Genomic DNA, 15206 nt, shown 5'->3' with positions numbered 1-15206 from the left:
GAGGATGCATAACCTACAGATAAAGAGAGCCACCTGTATTGGTACCAAAAGTATGCTTACAAGGTCTTTGTTTTGTTTTAAAGGAATGAAACTTTAAAATCACACATGTCCATTTAGTTTGATTATAGACATAAATCTACAAGGTGTAACTAGGTTCTTCTGTACCTTCAGACACAACTTATGGTGATTAAAAATTGATGTGTATGGCACTCCCGTTGTGGCTCAGCTGTAAAGAACCCAACTAGTATCCATGACCCTGGCCCCTCTCAATGGGTTAAGAATCTGGGGTTGCCATGAACTGTGTGTAGGTCGCAGGTGCAGCTCCAATCCTGCGTTGCTGTGGCTGTGGTGTAGGCTGGCAGCTGCAGCTTTGATCTAACTCCTAGCTTGGGAACTTCTATGTGCCATGAGTGCAGCCCTAAAAAGAAAAAAAAATTGTATAATTTACATGCAATTAAATGCACATATCTTAGGTATTCAGTGTGATGAGTTGTGACAAATGTGTCCCCAGGTAACCATAATGCAACCCAAGGCATAGAACGTTTCCATTATCACTCATTTCCTTGTACCCCTTTCCAGTCATTTCCCTCCTTGAGCCACCACCTCTACCACCTTCTAACTACTGTCACTGATACGTAAGATTTGTCTGTTCCTACACTTCAGATAGATGGAATCCTACAGTATGAGGTTGTTTTTTTTTTTTTTTAATATATTTACTTGTTTTTTCTTTTTTTGCTGCACCCATGGCATATGGAAGTTCCTGGCCCAGAGTAGGAGTTTTTTGGTGTATGTGTGCCCGGTATCTTTCACTCAATTAAATATTTTTAAGATTCATACAAGCTGGGGAGTTCTCGTTGTGGTTTAGCAGTAACAAACCCGACTAGTATCTATGAAGATGCAGGTTCAATCCCAGGCCTCACTTGGAGGGTTCAGGGTCTGGTGTTGCATGAGCTGTGAGGTAGGTTGCAGATGCAGCTTAGATCCTGTGTTGCCATGGCTGTGGTGTAAGCCAGCAGCTACAGCTCCAATTCAACCCCTAGGCTGGGAATGTCCCTAAAAAAAACAAGAATTATAAGAATAATAATAATAGTGTTATGATAGTACCTGTCTGGGGGTATTTTAATAGCTAAATAACTCAAATAGTATTTTGTCTTTTTTTTTTGTCTTTTTGCCTTTTCTAGGGCCGCTTCCGCAGCATATGGAGATTCCAAGGCTAGGGGTCTAATCGGAGCCGTAGCCATCGGCCTACACCAGAGCCACAGCAACGTGGGATCTGAGCTGCATCTGCAACCTACACCACAGCTCACGGCAGCGCCGGATCGTTAACCCACTGAGCAAGGGCAGGGACCGAACCCGCAACCTCATGGTTCCTAGTCAGATTCGTTAACCACTGCGCCACGACGGGAACTCCGGTATTTTGTCTTTTTAGGGCCACACCCACTGCATGTGAAGGTTCCCAGGCTAGGGGTCTAATTGGAGCTGTAGCTGCTGGCGTACACTAGAGGCACAGCAATGCCAGATCCGAGCTGAGTCTGTGACCTACAGCTCAGGGCAATGCCGGATCCTTAACCCACTGAGCGAGGCCAGAGATCGGACCTGCAACTCATGGTTCCTAGTCAGATTCGTTTCCGCTGTGCCACAACGGGAACTCCTTAAATAGCATTTTAACAGTTAAATAAGATGATGTGTTTAAAGCACTTTGACATATAGTATGTACTCAAAAGCATGGTAACTATTATTGGCTTGAATTTAATACATAGCCTACTAATCAAATTTGCAACTGATACAAAGCTGGTAGGGATAGTGAAGAAATATCCAAAAAGATCTATTAAACTAAATGAAATTAATTAGAGGAAAAACTAAAAGTACTGAACTTTAGTTCAAAAAAAAGTAATTTGTACACCCATACCAATTGCTAATGTTCATAATGCAGCATTATTCACAGTGGTTAAAATGTGAAAGCTACCCAAGTATCCATGGAAAAATGAATGGATAAGCAAAATGTGGTATGTACATACAGTGGATTATTATCCAGCCTTGGCAAGGAATGACGTACACCACAGCTCACGGCAACGCCGGATCTTTAACCCACTGAGCAAGGGCAGGGATCGAACCTGCAACTTCATGGTTCCTAGTCGGATTCGTTAACCACTGAGCCATGATGGGAACTCCTGAAGTTTTAGTTTTGCAAAGTAAAAAGAGTTCTGTGCATGGACTGTGATGATGATTGTACAATGTGAGTGTACTTAATGCCACTGAACTGCGCATTTTTATTTTTTTATTTTTATTTTTTTAAATTTTAAGTATAGGAGTTCCTGTGGTGGCTCAGTGGTTAATGAATCCGACTAGAAAACATGAGGTTGAGGGTTTTATCCCTGGCCTTGCTCAGTGGGTTAAGGATCCGGCGTTGCCATGAGCTGTGGTGTAGGTCGCAGACACGGCTCAGATCCTGAGTTGCTGTGGCTCAGATCCCGAGTTGCTGTGGCTCAGATCCCGAGTTGCTGTGGCTCTGATCCTGAGTTGCTGTGGCTCTAATCCCGAGTTGCTGTGGCTCTGACATAGGCCAGTGGCTGCAGCTCTGATTCGACCCCTAGCCTGGGAACCTCCATATGCTGCAGGAGCAGCCCTAGAAATGGCAATAACAACAACAACAACAAAAAACATTTAAGTATTAAAAAAAATTTAAGTATAGTTATTTACAATGTTGTGTCAATTTCTGCTGTACAGCAGAGTGACCCAGTCATACATATATATACATTCTTTTTCTCATATTCTATCATGTTCTGTCACAAGTGATTGGATATACTTCTTTGTGCTATACAGTGGCACCTCATTGTTTATCCATTTTAAGTGTAATCATTTTCATCTACTATCTGCACACTCCCAGTCCATCCCACTCCCTCCCCCCCTTGGCAGCCACAAGTCTGTTCTCCATGGCTATGAATCTGTTTCTGTTTCATCTGTGCCATATTTTAGATTCCACATAAAAGTGATATGGTATTTGTCTTTTTCTTTCTTAATTATTTCACATAGTATGAGAATCTCTAGTTGTATCCATGTTGCTGCAAATGGCATTATTTCATTCTTTTTTATGGTTGAGTAGTCGTCCATTGTATATATATGTACCATATCTTCATCCTTTCATTTGCTGATGGACACTTAGATTGTTTCTATGTCTTGGCCATTGTCAAGAGTGCTGCTATGAACATAGGAGTATATGTATCTTTTTGAATTGTAGTTTGGTCAACATACATGCCCAGGCGTAGGATTGTTGAATCATATGGTAGTTTAGTTTTCTGAGGTTCCTCCATGCTGTTTTCCATAGTGGTTGTACCAATTTACATTCTCACCAATAGCGTAGGAAGCTTCCCTTTTCTCCACACTCCCTCCAGTGTTTGTTATTTGTAGATTTGTTAATTATGGCCATCCTAACCCACGAGAGATGGCACCTCATTGTAATTTGCTTTTTTTTTTTTTGTCTTTTTGCCTTTTCTAGGGCCACTTCCTGCGGCATATGGAGGTTCCCAGGCTAGGGGTCGAATCGAGCTGTAGCCATCGGCCTACACCAGAGCCACAGCAACGTGGGATCCGAGCCTCGTCTGCAACCTACACCACAGCTCACGGCAACACCGGATCCTCAACCCACTGAGCAAGGCCAGGGATCGAACCTGCAACCTCATGGTTCCTAGTCGGATTCATTAACCACTGCGCCATGACGGGAACTCCGGCACCTCATTGTAGTTTGGATTTGCATTTCTCTAATAATTAGTGATATTGAGCATTTTTTCATGTGCCTGCTGGCCATCTCCGTATGTCTTCTTTGGAGGAATGTCTATTTAGGTCTTCTGCCCATTTTTTTTGATTGGGTTGTTTGTTTGAGTTGTATATTTTAGAGGTTAAGCCCTTGTTGTTTGCATCATTTTAAACTATTTTTTTTCCCATTCTGTAGGTTTTCTTTACTTTTTTCTTTACTTTTTTTTTTCATAGTGGTTTGCTTTGCTGTGCAAAAACTTGTAAGTTTGATTAGGTCCTGTCGGTTTATTTTTGTTTGTATGTCTGTTGCCTTGGGAGACTGACCTAAGAAAACATTTGTATGATCGATGTCAGAGACTGTTTTGCCTGTGTTCTCTTCTAGGAGTTTTAAGGTGTCTTGTCTTATGTTTAAGTCTTTAAGCCATTTGAATTTATTTTTGTGCATGGTGTGAGAGTGTTTTCTAGTTTCATTGATTTACATGCAACTGTACATGAAGTGTACATTTTTAAATGGTTAGGGAGTTCTTTTTGTGGTGCAGTGGGATCAACAGTGTCATTGCAGTGCTGGCATGCAGGTTCAATCCCCAGCCCTGCATAGTGGGTTAAGAACCTGGCACTGTCTCTCTGGCAGCTTGGGTTCAATCCCTGGCCTTGTGCAACGGGTAAAGGGTCTGGCATTGCCAAAGCTGCAGTATAGGTCACAATTACGGCTTAGATTTGATCCCTGGCCTGGGAACTCCAGATGCCTCGGGGCAGCCAAAAAATAAAAATGAAATAACATAAAATGTTTAGGATGATAAATTTTATGTGTGTTTTTTTTTCTTTTTTGGCCTGTGGCATATGAAAGTTCCTGGGTGAAGTGAAGTTTCGAATCTGAGCCACAGCTGTGACCTATGCCACAGCTAAAGCAACACTTGATCCTTAACCTCTGTGCTGGGCTGGGGAGTGAACCCATGCTGCCACAATGCTGGATCCTTAACCCACGCTGCACTGTGGGAATTCCTGTTATATGTGTTTTACCACAATTAAAAATTTGAGGAGTTCCTTTTGTGGCTCAGGGTTAAGACACCGACATAGTGTCTGTGAGGATGTGGGTTCAATCCCTGGCGTCACTCAGTGGATTAAGGATCTGGTGTTGCCGCAAGCTTTGATGCAACTCAGATCCGGCATTGCCCTGGCTGTGGCGTAGGCTGGCAGCTGCAGCTCCAATTGGACCCCTAGCCCAGGAACTTCCAAATGCTATAGGTGTGGCTGTAAAAAGAAAAAAAATTGAAAACCTAACTGCAGGTATAGAATATTTATTAGGACATTTGAAAAATCCTACTATGTGTCAGGATGACATGGCTGTCTGAATTCTAAAACGAATGTAAGTTGTTTAATAGGAGTGTGATGTTCAAGGCAAAGAAGGCCAGAGTAGGCTCAGAATAATGGTGTTCTGTTCTGGGGGTCCCATTTCGTGGGGATATTGACAAACCAGAGCAGGCTTGGCCAGCAGGGTAGAAAATATTAGGGCAGTCTGAGGGAATTAGGAGAATTTGGCCTGTAAAGGAGTATATCAGTTAGCTTTTGCTGTATAACAACCAACCTCACAACTCAGTAGCTTAAAACTAACATTATTTCTCATGATTCTTAGGGTGAGCTGGGTGGTTTTTCTGGTCTGGATAAGCTCAGCTAGAACTGGATTTGATCTGAAATGATCTCACTCATATAACTGACAATTGACTCATTGTCAGCTGGGGCAGTGGGGCTGACTTGGTCACATGTCTTTCATGATCTGTCAGGTTGACACAGGCTTGTTCTCATGGTGACGGTCCCAGAGATCCCATGAGTAGCAAGAGAGTAAGCCTTAATACACAAATACTTTTCAGACCTCTCATGTCATGTTGCCAATGACCCACTGGCCAGAGCAAGGGACGGGGCTAAGTTTATAGTCACTGTAGCAGGTATTGACGACCCAATGGCATGAAAACAAGGAAGAAAATTATTGTGGCCATCTGCAAACAACCTATCACAACCTAGGAACATAGAGGAAACATGAGAGTTTCATTAGAAACATCACGGTGGTTCCACAGTGTCGAAGACCAGTGGGAGGGAAGTCAAGTAAGAGTGGACCTCAAGTCAATGTAAAATACAATTTTCTGACTAAAATGGCCCCAGGAGCAGTTCCCATTGTGGCTCAGTGATAATGTACCTGACTAGTATCCATGAGAATGCAGGTTTGATCCCTGGCCTCGCTCAGTGGGTTAAAAGATCTCGCATTGCCATGGGCTGTGGTGTAAGTTGCAGATGTGGCTCGGATCCCACATTGCTGTGGCTGTGGCGTAGGCCAGCAGCTGCAGCTCCGATTTGACCTCTAGCCTGGGAATCTCCATATGCCTCGGATGTGGCCCTAAAAAGAAAAAAAAAAAAAGAGAGAATGACCCCAGGAGAACAGAAGTGACCATCGGTATAATGAGGGCCTTGTCATTAGCTGTGTTGGAGAGGCTGTATGACCCCTTGTCTCTCTGATCAACTCAGACCTGTTACGTCATCTCCAGGAAGTCTTTCCTGCTTGCACACCACCTGTGGCCCATGTAATTAGTGGTGCTCTACTCTGTACCACACTCAGGTTCCTATTGCTCTGCCTGTCATACCATATAACAAGTGTGCCTACCTGCCTGTCTTGTTGATGAAATGGAGTTCCCTAAGGGCACGGGTGACATCTCATTCACCATCTCAGTGTCACTATCTGCAGTAAATTGTGTTCCATCCTCAGATTGCCTCCTGGTGGTCAGATGACTGTGACAAGTCCAACCACAGAGTCTGCACTTCAGGCAGGAAGAAGTGGGAAGCAGAGAAAAGTATACTTGACAATGGAGATTGCCTTTTTTTTTTTTTTTGCTTTTTTAGGGCCGTACCTGTGGCATATGAAAGTTCCCAGACTAGAGGTCTAATCAGAGCTACAGCTGACGCCTATGCCACAGCCACAGCAACTCGGGATACAAGCCGCTTCTGCGACCTACACCACAGCTCACGGCAACACCGGATCCTTAACCCACTGAGCAAGGCCAGGGATGGAACCTGGAACCTCATGGTTCCTAGTCAGATTCGTGTCCACTGTGCCATAACTGGAGCTCCTAATGTACAGTTCCATGAGCTTTAACACAGTGTATGGTCATGTAATCACCACCACAATCAAGATAGAGAGAGTAGTGCTTTCACCACTCCCCACCCCCCAGATTCTCTTCTGGCACTTTGTTGTCTCCTCGTGCTGCTGTCCTCACTGCTTGGCAACCATTGATTTATTATTCTATCCCTATGGTTTGCCCTTTTTTTATGTAACGTAAATGAAATCACACAGTATGGAGCCTTTGGAGTCTGGCATCTTTCATTTAGCATAATGCATTTGAGGAGTTCCCATTTACGTGGCGCAGTGGAAACAAATCCGACTAGGAACCATGAGGTTGTGTGTTCAATCCCTAGCCTCGTTCAGTGGGTTACGGATCCAGCATTGCCATGAGCTGTGGTGTAGGTGGAAGACATGGCTCAGATCTGGCGTTGCTGTGGCTGTGGATGAGGCCTGCAGCTATAGCTCCGAATGGACCCCTCCATATGCCGCAGGTGCAGCCCTTAAAAAAATATATATATATAGCATAATGCATTTGAGATTCAAATTATGCTGTTGCATTTATTGTTAGTTTGTTCTTTTTTATCAAGGAGTAGTATTCCATTGCATGAATATATTGTTTGTTAATTCACTCACCAGTTGGAAGACAGTTGTGTTGGTTCCAAGGTTTGGCAGTTATGAATAAAGCCAACATTAAGCATTAGAAAGTAAGTCTTGTAGTTCCCGTTGTGGCTCAGTGGTTAACGAATCTGACTAGGAACCATGAGGTTGCAGGTTCAATCCCTGGCCTTGTTCAGTGGGTTAAGGATCCGGTGTTGCCATAAGCTGTGGTATAGGTTGCAGACACGGCTGGGATCCTGCGTTGGCTGTGGCTGTGGCTCCGATTGGACCCCTAGCCTAGGAACCTCCATATGCCGAGGGAGCAGCCCTAGAAAAGGCAAAAAGACAATAACAGTTTTATATCCTTGCCAGTATTTGATATCAGGTTTTCTGAATTTCACACTAATAGATGTGTAGCTGTAGTAAGTAAGTTTTAATTTGCATTTCTTTCTTTTTCTTTTTTTTGGGGGGGCTTTAGGGCTGCACCCTCGGCATATGGAAGTTCCCAGGCTAGGAGCTGAATTAGAGCTGCAGCTGCTGGCCTTCACCACAGCCACAGCAACACGGGATCCAAGCTGAATCTGAGACCTATACCACAGCTCACAGCAACACAAGATCTTTTAACCCACTGAGGGAGGCCAGGCATTGAACTAGCATCCTCAGGGATACTAGTTGGGTTCCTTTCCACTGAGCCACAACAGCAGTTCCTTAATTTGCATTTCTGTTTAATGCAGTGTAATAACTAATCTAATGACTTGATATGGTGAATTATGGTAATTGTTTTTTGGGGGTTTTTTTTTGTCTTTTTTTTGTGATTTCTTGGGCTGTTCTTGCGGCATATGGAGGTTCCCAGGCTAGGGGTCGAATCGGAGCTGTCGGTGCCAGCCTACGCCAGAGCCACAGCAACTTGGGATCAGAGCCGTGTCTGTGACCTACACCACAGCTCACAGCAACGCCGGATCCTTAACCCACTGAGCAAGGGCAAGGACCGAACCCACAACCTCATGGTTCCTAGTTGGATTCGTTAACCACTGTGCCACAACGGGAACTCTGATCTTTTTTTTTTTGTCTTTTTTGTCTTTTTTTTAGGGCCACACCTGTGGCATATGGATGTTCCCAGGCTAGGGGTCCAATCAGAACTGTATTTGATGGCGTACACCAAAGCCACAGCAACTCGGAATCCGAGCTGTGTCTGCCACCTACACCACAGCTCACAGCAACGCCAGATCCTTAACTCACTGAGTGAGGTCAGGGATTGAACCTGCTCCTCATGGATGCTAGTCGGGTTCATTAACCTCTGAGCCATGACGGAAACTCTAGTAATTGATTTATTTTTATTTTTTATTTTTATTTTTTTGCTTTTTAAGGGCTGAATCCACAGCATATGGAAGTTCCCAGGCTATAGGTCAAATCGGAGCAGCAGCTGCCGGCCTACACCACAGCCACAGCAATGACAGATCTGAGCCACATTTGCAGCCTACACCACAGCTTATGGCAGTGCTGGATCCTTAACCCCCTAAGCAAGGCCAAGGATCGAACCTGTGTCCTCATGGATATTAGTTGGGTTGAGCCACAACAGAAACTCCCAGTAATTGATTTTAGAATATTGAACCAGCCTTACCTTCCTTGAATTAAACTCTCTTGGTTATCATGTATTGTCCTTTTAACACATTGCTGGATTCATTTTGCTAATACTTTGTTGAGGATTTTGTGCTTATGTTCATAAGGGATGTTGTTCTGTAGTTTGGTGCCATTTTTCACTTTTCTCTCTCCCCTTATAATCCCAAGTCCTGTTGATAGCTGTCTGTTCTCCATTTTATTCTCTCCATCAGGTCCTCTTTATCTCTTTATTTGATACCTTAAATGCTTCTCTCTGTCTAGTGTCTTCCTAAATTCTATTCTACCTACATCAAATTTTTTAAAAATTCAGGGATTCTCACTGCTTCCTCTATTAGTTAGGGTCTAGGCAGGAGACTGCTGGCACATTCAAAGGGTTATTGAAAAGCCTTTAATGGAGGGATTATTTATAATGGGAAGAGCCATAAGGGATAGTGGAGCCCGGAGAAACTGGCAGGAACTCGCTAGAGTTGGTGTTACTGCCTCAGGCACAGTGAGGGAAGAGAGGGTTACTGGAACCAGCAAAACCTATGGCCATAGGAGAGGAGTACTCCACAGACACTCTGACCTTGGTCAAGGATCACAGCCTCTAGCACAGCCGAATCCTGGTAGGAAGAGAGGCAGAGAATAAATATTGTAACCTTTCTTCCTGTGCTTTGATCTCCTTCTGAGATTGGCTGAACCCAGCTGGAAGTCAGAGGGCCTGGAGCCCACATGATGTAGTTCTTAGAGACTGACCTTCTGAGTTGTGGGGATAGCAGGGCAAAGGGGATCAGGTGGCAAAGTGGGGCTGACCAAGAGTCTTGAGCACACCCACCTATCAAAGTACAAACTCCTTAGATTACTGCTTATGCCACCAGCTCTAGCTCCTACTCCCTTCCTAACTTGTTGGTTCCCGGAATTAATACTGTCTTTTCATCTTTTTATCCCCTTCAGTCTCCCTGTTAGGACCCTCAGTAAAGGTATGATGTATGAACACAGCAATTTTTTTTTTTTTTTTTGCTTTTTGGGCTGCACTCACAGCATATGGAGGTTCCCAGGCTAGGGATCTAATCGGAGCTACAGCTGCCAGCCTACACCACAGCCACAGCAACACAGTATCTGAGCTGCGTCTTCAACCTACACCACAGCTCATGGCAATGCCAGATCCTTAACCCACTGAGTGAGGCCAGGGATTGAACCCGAAACCTCATGGTTCCTAGTCAGATTTGCTTCTGCTGCTCCATGACGGGAACTCCTGAACACAGCAATACTGATTTGAGTTATGGTGCTGAGCCAAGCAGTCACCAAGCCAGACAGTGGAATGAACTTTCTTGCCTCACACTCATCACAAAGAATGAAAGAAGAGTTGTTCTACATATACAAGCCTCTGTTTTTATGGAGGCTCTGGGAAGCTCGGTAATATGTTCCAGATTTCACAGTTGGATGTGGCAGGTCTGTTACACACAGCCAGCTGTGGAACTCTGGAAAAGTTAAGTAGCCTCTCTAAACTTCTGCTTTCCTCATCTATAAGACAGGGTTGCATGGACTTGGAGGGATATACTATATATTACACTAAACACTGCCTGGTCTGTTGCATTCACTGTGTATTAGCTTAGAATATTATCTTCATATCCCTATGCAGCATTACAGCTTTTGAAGAGGAAACATCTTTTACTTTTCTTTTTCTTTTTTTGTCTTTCTGCCATTTATTGGGCCGCTCCTGCAGCATATGGAGGTTCCCAGGCTAGGGGTCCAATCAGAGCTGTAGCTGCCGGCCTATGCCAGAGCCACAGCAACGTGGGATCCAAGCCGCGTGTGTAACCTACACCACAGCCCACAGCAACGCCGGATCCTTAACCCACTGAGCGAGGCCAGGGATCGAATCCGCGTCCTCATGGTTCCTAGTCAGATGCATTAACCACTGAGCTATGATGGGAATTCCTTGAAGAGGAGACATCTAAGTCAGTCATACATAGTTTAAAAAAAAAAAGGAGTTCTCATCATGCTTCAGCAGTTAACGAACCTAACTGGCATCCATGAGGATTCGGGTTCGATCTGCCGTCGCTGTGAGCTGTGGTGTAGGTTGCAGACATGGCTTGGATCCCACGGTGCTGTGGCTCTGGCAGAAGCCGGCGACTACAGTTCCAATTGGACCCCTAGCCTGGGAACCTCCACATGCCGCAGGTATGGCCCTAAAAAGATTAAAAAAAAAAAAAAAACAAAACGTGTAGAGACTTACTACATGCTGTAAGTGCCAAAGGAGTGAGAAACAGTTTTAAATACTTTATGAATATTAACTCATGTAACCCTTAACTCCCATATGAGGTAGATAGAGTTAACCCCATTTTACTGCTGAGGAAATAGAGGCACAGGATGATTGAGAAACTTACTTGAGGACTTCTCTTGTGACACAGTGGGTTAATGATTGTTGTAGCTGCTGTAGTGCAGGTTCAGTCCCTGCTGCAGGAACTTCCACATGCCGAGGACACAGCCAAAAAAGAAAAAGAAAAAACAAAGTCCCTTGACATTACCTAGCTGGTAAGTGATGGAGGTGGGACTTGAGCCCAGGCAAGTTTGGCTGCAAATTCCATGTCTCTGACCTCTGTGCTTCCTTCTCTGTAACCTAAGCCTTGTCCAAGTATATACAGCCAGGAGTTCCCACTGTGGCTCAGTGGGTTAAGAACCCAACTAGTATCCATGAGGATGAGGGTTCAATCCCTGGCCTCGTTCCTTGGGTTAAGGATCCAGCGTTGCTGTGGGATGTGGTGTAGGTCGAAGATTCGGCTTGTATCCCATGCTGCTGTGGCTGTGGCATAGGATGCAGCTGTGGCTCCAATTGACTGCTAGCCTGGGAACTTCCTTATGCCGTGGGTGCGGCCCAAAAGTATGTACAGCCAGTCCTTTCAAGGCACTTTCTACCTTTCATTCCTGACCAGCATGCACTGGTTGGAATGCAAGTGAGCTCGACAGGGCTGGGTTTGGGGAGATCTTTGGAGGCACATGAAAGGTGTGTACAAGGATGTTAGGGGCAAGCAATTAGGACATCTTAGGGGAGGGGTGGGAAAGGTTGGTCACTGAAATAAATGAGGAAAATCAGCACTCCCTCCTTGAGCAGGAGATACCTAGTCATCAAGCCTGCCTACCTTCATGCCCTCTGGCTTCCTTAGAAGCCAGCTCTGACCCCTTTATGGATGTTGATGAAGCTGCCCTTTGACTCAGTGTCAATACAATAGAAGTTATTAAAATTTTTTTCTAATCCTCTCTGTTGTTTCAAGCTATTGAAGCAAACATACACCCCAGTATAATTAGAACATGAGGGAATGAAGTGTAAAAGAGCAGGAAGTGTGCCCTGGGCCTGATTTTCTTGGTTGCTTGCTTTCTTTTTCTTTTTAGGGCCATATCCTCAGCATATGGAAGTTCCCAGTCTAGGTGTCTAATTGGAGCTGCAGCTCCTGGTCTAAGCCACAGCCACAGCAACACCAGATCTGAGCTGTGTCTGCAACCTACACCACAGCTCACGGCAACGCCAGATCCTTAACCAACTGTGTGAGGCCAGGGGTTGAACACACATCCTCATGGATACTAGTTGGGTTCATTACTGCTGAGCCACAACAGGAACTCCTCAGGCTTGATTTTAGAGAGGACATGGACAGCCTTGTTTTTTTTTTTTTTTTTTTTGCCTTTTCTAGGGCCACACCCGAGGCATATGGAGGTTCCCAGGCTAGGGGTACAACTGGAGCTGCAGCTTCTAGTCTAAGCCACTGCCATAGCATCACCAGATCCAAGCCACATCTGCAACCTACACCACAGCTCATGGCAATGCCAGATCCTTAACCCACTGAGCGAGGCCAGGGATCAAACCTCATGGTTCCTAGTCGGATTCGTTAACCACTGAGCCCCAACGGGAACTCCAGCCTTGCTTTATTGTGACTGTTTCTCAGTCCTTTGGCACTTACAGGTATTGGTAATTAATGACCCACAAAGGTTAAGCAGAATCTTATTTATGTAGTGCTACAAATTTTATACTCTCAAGCTCCCAGAATATTCATGATCTGTAAGTAACCCCCATCAAAAACAACAACAACAAAACCAAAAAAACCGTTAAGTGTAGATAACCGAAACAACTAAGGATATTTAAAATTATAGATGCTACTATGTGACTGACCTGTTTTCTAATTAGAAAGGAGGCTTTTTTTTTTGCCTTTTCTAGGGCTGCTCCCACAGCATATGGAGGTTCCCAGGCTAGGGGTCTAATTGGAGCTTCAGCTGCTGGCCACAGCCACAGCCACAGCAACACGGGATCCGAGCTGCATCTGCAACCTACACCACAGCTCACCACAACATCAGATCCTTAACCCACTGAGCAAGGCCGGGGGTGGAACCCCCAACCTCAAGGTTCCTAGTCGGATTCGTTAACCACTGGGCCACAACGGGAACTCCGAAGGGAAGCTTTTAAAGACAAGAGAATTATCAGCAAAGAACAAAGAGAAGTGGCTGAGAGGCCACAGACATTATTCACCCATCACAAAGAAAGAAAGATGGTTAAAGTAAAACCCAGTAGGAGAGGGAATTCCCATAAAGAAGTGCAGGATGCTGTACTGTGGGCTCGACTGGCAAACCAGTCCCTGACAGAGACATGTACTTTGCACAGTACACTTATATCTACAGTAGAAACAAAGGAGATGCTGAATCTGAAAATGAAATTAAGAAATACACAATAGCATCAAACAAACTAAAATGTTTAGAAATAAATTTAACAAAAAAGTGTATAACTTATACTCTGAAAACTGTAAAACATTGTTCAAAGAAATTAGATCCTATGTTCATGGATCAGAAATCTTAATATCGTAGTATCTTAATATCTTAATATCAGTTAAGATGACAGTAGTCCCCAAACTGACCTACAGTTTCAAAGCAATCTCTATCAAAATCCCGGATTGACAAACTGATCCTGAAATTTATAGAAAAATGTAAGGGACCTAGAAAAGCCAAAGTAACATTTTTAAAAGAACCAAGTTGGAAGACTCACTGATTTCAGAACTTACTATAAATATAAAGCTAAAGAAATCAAAACAGGGTGATACTGATGTAAAGATAGATGTATAGATTAATGGAATAAATTTGAGAGTCCATGAACAAATCCGTACCTTCATGGTCAACTGATTTTCCGTAAAAGTGCCAAGGTCGTTCTGAGGCAAAGAAAAGTCTCTTCAACAAATGGAGCTGTAATAACTAAATAACCATGTGCAGAAGAGTAAAGTTAGATCCTGTACCTCCCAATTCCTTCCTTCCTCCCGCCCCATCCCCTAATTTACTTTCTATCTTCCATGGATTTTCCTATTCTGGACATTTTATATAAGTGGAATCATCGTACCATATGTGGACTCCTGTGACTAGCTTCTTTCACTTAGCATAATGTTTTGAAGATTTGTCTATGTTGTAGTTTCTCAGTACTTCATTACTATTTTTGGCTGAATAATACTACTTTGTATGGATATACCACATTTTGTTTGCCCTTTCAGCAGTTGAGTTGAGGGACATTTGCGTAGTTTCTAATTTTGGCTATTATGAATAATACTTATATGAACATTCGTGTACAAATTTATCATATTAATATGATCTAAAGGAGGCTCAATAAACAACTGTTCCCCACTGTTTTTGTTTGTTTGTTTTGTTTGTTTTTTTGTCTTTTTGGGACCACACTTGTGGCATATGGAGGTTTCCAGGCTAGGGGTCGAATTGGAGCTGTAGCCATCAGCCTGCGCCACAGCCACTCAGGATCCGAGCTGCGTCTGCTACCTACACCACAATTAACGGCATCGCTGGATCCTTAACCCACTGAGCAAGGCCAGGGATTGAACCCGCAACCTTATCATTCCTAGTCGGGTTCTTTAACTGCTGAGCCACGACGGGAACTCCTGTTCCCCACTGTTTAATTGACCCAGAAAGAAAAGATACGCTCATCATATGTTACTCTGAAGCCATTGTTTTCTCTTTTTTTTTTTTGTCTTTTTGCCTTATCTAGGGCCACTCCCGTGGCACCTGGAGGTTCCCAGGCTAGGGGTCTAATCAGAGCTGTAGCTGCCGGCCTATGCCAGAGCCACAGGAACTCGGGATCCGAGCCGCGTCTGTGACCTACACCACAGCT

General features: G+C 44.2%; 1 protein-coding gene across 2 annotated transcripts in view; it reads left to right on the top strand.

Moving 5' to 3' along the window:
* The window catches only part of GFOD2 (glucose-fructose oxidoreductase domain containing 2), a 50916-nt gene that overhangs the window by 14792 nt on the left and 20918 nt on the right, over positions 1–15206 (top strand). The gene's annotated exons all lie outside the window — the stretch shown is intronic.

This window comes from Phacochoerus africanus, chromosome 8 (genome assembly GCF_016906955.1).
Source record: "Phacochoerus africanus isolate WHEZ1 chromosome 8, ROS_Pafr_v1, whole genome shotgun sequence".
In the NCBI taxonomy this organism is placed as follows: domain Eukaryota; kingdom Metazoa; phylum Chordata; class Mammalia; order Artiodactyla; family Suidae; genus Phacochoerus; species Phacochoerus africanus.
This window is presented reverse-complemented; position numbering and strand designations above follow the sequence as displayed.